The 7,500-nt window shown below is 31.7% G+C and overlaps 1 pseudogene; it reads left to right on the top strand.

The window, feature by feature from the left end:
• The first annotated feature begins 5,461 nt into the window (after positions 1–5,461).
• LOC145258496 (U2 spliceosomal RNA) lies at positions 5,462–5,595 on the top strand (annotated as a pseudogene).
• Positions 5,596–7,500: the final 1,905 nt, after the last annotated feature.

Here is a 7,500-nt window from a genome sequence, read left to right as displayed (position 1 = left end):
CCTAAGTGTGTCCTTTCTTTTGAACTTATTAGATATAGGTATCTAGAAATGTGTGTGAAATTTTGTTGAATGCATTGTTCACTATGATTTTCTTATTGTTCTACACAATATCAACTGTAGCGAAATAACACAGTAAACTTAGTGTAGTGTTAGAATAAAGAGCAAAGGAAAAAATTAGAATCATATTTTGTAATTGCAAATCTAAATTTGCTAGCATGTACCAGTATTTGCCAGGTTGTGGAAATTTGGAACTTATAACATATGTAGTGGCCTTTTCCTAGATACCTATTGCTAAAAATTATACTTTCATTTTGTTAGAAAAATCTCTCTTCAGATGCCCTGCATCATTCAAAATAAAAACAAATATTTTTATAATTGTTTCAGTATATTGCTACACAATGTGAAAGTTTTTAACGTTTGTAAAAAAAATCATGAATGTGCTTATATTGCAAAAAAGAAAATATCAGTGCACAGTATTGAAAGTGTTTGAGATTCAAAAGTCTGTAACATTTCTACTAACTTCATAAGATGTCATGTGAGAAACTGAATTGAATATCAAGACATTATCTGAAGCGTTTTTATTTTGGTGTAACATATGTGTTTACAGTGAACCTTAACTTTTAATAAACAGATTGGTATGCAATGACATAGGCTAAGAATCTTTAAAATATATATAAATTGGAAAAATGTGTGAACAAATGAAAAAAAAATGATCCGCTCCACTTGATGACATCAAGCACAGTAATATTTTAGTGAAGAAAATATGAAATTGATGTTCAGTGATTAGTTTGGATGAATGAGAAAATGTAATTGTTTGATGCATAAAAATAACTCAGTTGCTGTATTTGATATTAAGCAGCAAAATATAGTGATTTGAATATTTGGGAAAACATCAAACCAGATTATGTAAAAAGAAAAAAAAAAGATGAAATTAGAAAATATATATTTTATGTTTATGAGTTCTGCCAATCAAAATTTTGTGGCAGAAATTGGGTGATTACCATGCAATTTTATTTTGGTAAAATTCTTAAATTATTAGAATGTTTATTATAATTTCTAATTAGTGACTTGTTATAATCAAAATCCGCCCTAAAGAGTGTCCTTTCTTTTATTAGGTATCAGAGTAGGTATCAAGATTTCTACTTCTATACAAATGTGATATTTCAGATCTGTACATAAAAAATTTGTTGAATATATAGGTTGAGAATTGTTCTGTGTCGCTCTCTCTCACACACACACGCATTCTCACTTTTATAGATATAATAGATAGATTACTCTAGATATATTTCCATATGTCTGAATACCCTATATACAAATTTTCAAATCTGTAGATAAAAAAATTTGTTGAGTATATAGGTTGAAAATTGTTCTCTCTCTCTCACACACACATTTTCAATTTTAGAGATATAATAGATAGATTATGCTAGATATATTTCCATATGTCTGAATACCCTATATACAAATTTTCTAATCTGTAGATCAAATATTTGTTGAATATATAGGTTGAAAATTGTTCTTACTCTCTCTCTCTCTCTCTCTGGCTACCTCACACACACATTCTAACTTTTATAGATATAATAGATAGATTATGCTAGATATATTTCCATATGTGTGAATACCCTATATACAAATTTTCTAATTTGTAGATAAAAAATTTGTAGAGTGCATAGGTTGAGAATTGTTCTCTCTATCTCTCACACACACACATTCTAACTTTTAAAGATATAATAGATTATGCTAGATATATTTCGATATTTCTGAATACCCTATATATAAAAATTTGTTGAATGTATAGGTTGAGAACTGTTCTCTCTCTCTCTCTCTCTCTCGCTCACACACACACACATTCTCACTTTTATAGATATAATAGAAAGATTATCCTAGATATATTTCTATTTGTATGAATACTCTATATACAAATTTTAAAATCTGTAGATAAAGAATTTGTTGAGTATATGGGTTGAGAATTGTTCTCTCTCTCTCTCTCTCTCACACACACACACATTCTCACTTTTATAGATATAATAGATTATGCTAGATATATTTCCATATGTCTGAATACCCTATATACAAATTTTCAAATCTGTAGATAAAAAATTTGTTGAGTATATAGGTTGAGAATTGTTCTCTCTCTCTCTATCACACACATTCTCACTTTTATAGATATAATAGACAGATTATGCCAGATATATTGAAATATGTCTGAATGCCCAATATACAAATTTTGAAATCTGTAGATAAAAAATTTGTTGTATACATAGGTTGACAATTGTCCTCTCTCTCACACACACACACATTCTCACTTTTATACATATAATAGATAGATTATGCTAGATATATTTCTATATGTCTGAACACCCTATATACAAATGTTCAAATCTGTGGATAAAAAATTTGTTGAATGTATAGGTTGAGAATTTTTATCTCTCTCTTTTTCTCTCTCTCTCTCTCGCTATCTCACACACACGCATTCTCACTTTTATAGATAAAATAGATAGATTATGCTAGATATATTTCCATATGTCTGAATACCCTATATACAAAGTTTCAAATCTGTAGATAAAAAATTTGTTGAATATATAGGTTTAGAATTGTTCTCTCTCTCTCTCACACACACATTCTAACTTTTGTAGTTATAATAGATAGATTATGCTAGATATATTTCCATATGTCTGAATACCCTATATACAAATTTTCTAAACTGTAGGTAAAAAATTTGTTGAGTATGTAGGTTAAGAATTGTTCTCTCTCTCTCTCTCACACACACACACACACACACAAGTTCTCACTTTTATAGATATAATAGATAGATTATGCTAGATATATTTCTATATGTCTGCCTACCCTATATACAAATTTCCAAATCTGTGCCCAAAAATGTGTGGAATATATAGGTTGAGAATTGTTCTCTCTCTCTCTCTCTCACACATATTCTCACTTTTATAGGTTATATAGGTTGAGAATTTTTTGCTCTTTCCATCACTCACATTCACACTTTTATAGATATAATACATAGATTATGCCAGATATATTTACATATGTCTGAATACCCAATATACACATTTTCAAATCTGTAGATAAAAAATTAGTTGAATATATAGGTTGAGAATTGTTCTCTCTCTCTCTCTCTCTTTCTCTCTCTCTCACACACACATTCTCACTTTTATAGATATAATAGATAGATTATGCTAGATATATTTCCATACGTCTGAATACCCTATATCCAAATTTTCTAATATGTAGATAAAAAATTTGTTGAATATATAGGGTGAGAATTTTCCTTCCTCTCTTTCTCTCTCTCTCTTTCTCACACACACACAAGCTGAAAATTGTTCTCTCTCTCTCTCTGACTCTCTCTCTCTCTCTCTCTCACACACACACATGGTCATTTTATAGATATAATAGATAGGTTATGCTAGATATATTTCTATATGTCTGAATACCCTATATACAAATTTTTAAATCTGTAGATAAAAAATTTGTTGAGTATATAGGTTGAGAATTGTTCTTTCTCTCTCTCTCACACACACATTCTCACTTTTATAGATATAATAGATTATGCTAGATATATTTCCAAATGTCTGAATACCCTATATACAAATTTTCAAATCTGTAAAGATAGAATTTGTTGAATATATAGGTTGAGAATTGTTCTCTCTCTCTCTCTTTCACACACATTCTCACTTTTATAGATATAATAGATAGATTATGCTAGATATATTTCCTTATGTCTGAATACCCTATATACAAATTATCAAATCTGTAGATACAAAATTTGTTGAGTATATAGGTTGAGAATTGTTCTCTCTCTCTCTCTCTCTCACTCACTCACTCACTCACTCACAAACACACACACACATTCTACCTTTTATAGATATAATAGATTATGCTAGATATATTTCCATATGTCTGAATACCCTGTATACAAATTTTCAGATCTGTACATAAAAATTAGTTGAATATATAGGTTGAGAATTGTTCTCTCTCTCTCTCTTCTTTCTCTCTCTTTAACACACATTCTCACTTTTCTAGATATAATAGATAGATTATGCTAGAAATTTTTCTATATGTCTGAATACCCTATATACAAATTTTATAATCGGTAGATAAAAAATTTGTTGAATATATAGGGTGAGAATTGTACTTACTCTCTCTCTCTCTCTCTCTCTCTCTCTCTCTCACGCACACATTCTCACTTTTATGGATATAATAGATAGATTATGCTGGATATATTTCCATATGTCTGAATACCCTATATACAAATGGTCAAATCTGTAGATAACAAATTTATTGAATAGATAGGTTGAGAATTGTTCTCTCTCTCTCTCGCAACCTTACACACACAACCACACGCAAACATTCTGACTTTTATAGATATAATAGATCGATTATGCTAGATATATTTCCATATGTCTGAATACCCAATATACAAATTTTCAAATCTGTAGGTAAAAATTTGTTGAATATATAGGTTGAGAATTGTTCTCTCTCTCTCACACACTCACATTCTCACTTTTATAGATATAATGTATAGATTATGCTAGATATATTTCTATATGTCTGAATACCCTATATACAAAGTTTAAAATCCGTAGATAAAAATACGTTGAGTATATAGGTTGAGAATTGTTCTCTCTCTCTCTTACGCACACACACACACACACACACACACACACACACACATTTTCACTTTTATAGATATAATAGATAGATTATGCTAGATATATTTCCATATGTCTGAATACCCTATATACAAATTTTCAAATCTGTAGATAAAAAATGTATTGAATATATAGGTTGAGAATTGTTGTCTCTCTCTCTCTCTCTCTCTCTCTCTCTCTCTCTCTCTCTCTCTCTCTCTCTGGCTACCTCACACACACACACATTTTCACTTTTATAGATATAATAGATAGATTATGCTAGATATATTTCCATATGTCTGAATACCCTATATACAAACTTTCAAATCTGTAGATAAAAAATTTGTTGAGTATATAGGTTGAGAATTGTTCTCTCTCTCTCACACGAAACTGTGCGCTCGGCTTCTTCCCCCCCTTCCCACCCCAAATGCTTGGGAAACTGTGCACTGTTTTTGTTGGTTTTCAAGCTGCCTCTTCCCCCCCCCCCACACACACACAGTTTAACAGTAGTAGGAGGTCAAGAGAAAGAGGGTGAGAGAGAGAGAAGAGTAAGTTGGTGAGAGAGAGAGAAAAGAGAAAGAGGGTGTTGGTTTTATATTTTTATTATCGTCTAATATTTTGAAAGCTGAATTTCTAATAAAATGTGCATCTATAGGAGATAATGCCTGGGAATGTGTTCCCCCCCCACAGTTTAACAGTGGTGTGACGTCAAGAGAAAGAGGGTGAGAGAGAGGGAAGAGTAAGTGGGTGAGAGAGAGAAAGAGAGAGAAAAAAAAGAAAGACGGTGTTGGTTTTGTGAAAAAAGTTGTTATTTACAATTGTTCGCATTCTTGGCCTTTTGGTCAAGATCAAAGTGTAGTATCTGTTCTTCAGATGCTGCACTTCTATTTCTTGTTCTCTTTCGGTGGAGGAGAAATCCTCCACGACTGAGACAATTTTTATTTTTGTACCTTTTCTCCACGTTAAAAAACGACCCTGGTGTCTAACTCTGTCCCGTGGGGAGGCATAGTAAATAGGTACAATTGTTCGCCATTAGTGGATGTTGACGTCACGTCACGTGACATGACTAAGCGTTTTTTTTTTTAGTATGAATAACATTTTTTGTTTTAATTATAAAGTCTACACTTAATTTTATAGAAAATGATGTATATATAATAGAAAAAAAAATTACTGGTTTTGTTGGATTCAAGTGGATCCCCCCCCCCTCCAGTTTAAGAGATAGCAGGTCACGTGGTAATATACAAAATGGCTAGCGTAAATATAAAGATCGGTTTTTTTATCGACGAATATTTTGAAAGCTGAATTTTTTTTTATTCCTGTACATTTTTTCCTGATATTTTTCGTTAAAACTCTTGTATAAATACTATTTTTAACCAGTTAAATACGTTGGAGACATTGTCATGGAGTTTAATAATCTCTAGAACAAAGCAGAAGAGAAATTACAAAAGTATCGGTAAAACAAAGTGTTTGTTTACATTTGTTCGCCATTACTGGATGTTGACGTCACGTCACGTGACATGACTAAGCGTTTTTGGATTATGTAATATTAACATTAAAATGACAGGTTTTTTTGGGGGCCCCCCTAGGAGAGAAATGATCAGTTCACCCCCTTTTAATGGTCCGTTTGGTGTGGAATTTCGATATTTGTCATGCGGGTGATCAAGGTTCAATATGATACATAATTTGTCAACTTTGGTTGTGTCTGTCAAAAGTTTGAGCTGACGTCACGTCACGTGACACGTATTGAATAACGTTAAAATGACAGGTTTTTTTGGGGGCCCCCCTAGGAGAAAAACGATCAGTTGACCCCTTTCTACTGGTCCGTTTGACGTGAAATTTCGATATTTGTCATCCGGGTGATCAAGGTGCAATATGATACCAAATTTGTCAACTCTGGTTCCGTCTTTCAAAAGTTTTAGCGTTACAAACAAACATACATACATACATACATACATACATACACACCGATTTTTGCCTTTTATATATATAGACTAGCAGGGCTACCCGGCGTTGCTCGGGACCGTATAAACAATGAAAAAACAAAAGCAGATATTGAACATATGTTTGATTCTTAGGGGAGAGGAATCTTTCATCTCTATGTATTATTTGTTTTATCTACCCTAGGACTGGTATTGTTCATGTTTTATCCCTAGCATAGGTAATTTACAGCATGTATATGAAATTGTTTTACCTTAGGGAGAAGAGAACAGGTAATATACAACATAATGTGTCTATATTACATCCCTGGCAACGCCTAGAAACCAGCTAGAACATGTATTTCAGTCAATCTTTATTATATCCTGGGCTATGCCGGGAAACCAGCTAATCTCTTATTAGTGACTTGACCACCAAAATACCTCCCTAAGTGTGTCCTTTCTTTTGAACTTATTAGATATAGGTATCTAGAAATGTGTGTGAAATTTTGTTGAATGCATTGTTCACTATGATTTTCTTATTGTTCTACACAATATCAACTGTAGCGAAATAACACAGTAAACTTAGTGTAGTGTTAGAATAAAGAGCAAAGGAAAAAATTAGAATCATATTCTGTAATTGCAAATCTAAATTTGCTAGCGTGTACCAGTATTTGCCAGGTTGTGGAAATTTGGAACTCATAACATATGTAGTGGCCTTTTCCTAGATACCTATTGCTAAAAATTATACTTTCATTTTGTTAGAAAAATCTCTCTTCGGATGCCCTGCATCATTCAAAATAAAAACAAATATTTTTATAATTGTTTCAGTATATTGCTACACAATGTGAAAGTTTTTAACGTTTGTAAAAAAAATCATGAATGTGCTTATATTGCAAAAAAGAAAATATCAGTGCACAGTATTGAAAGTGTTTGAGATTCAAAAG

This window comes from Euprymna scolopes, chromosome 33 (genome assembly GCF_053919585.1).
Source record: "Euprymna scolopes isolate OS-2025 chromosome 33, ASM5391958v1, whole genome shotgun sequence".
In the NCBI taxonomy this organism is placed as follows: Eukaryota; Metazoa; Mollusca; class Cephalopoda; order Sepiida; family Sepiolidae; genus Euprymna; species Euprymna scolopes.
The sequence above is the reverse complement of the archived record's forward strand: the minus strand, read 5'-3'. Positions and strand labels throughout refer to the sequence as shown.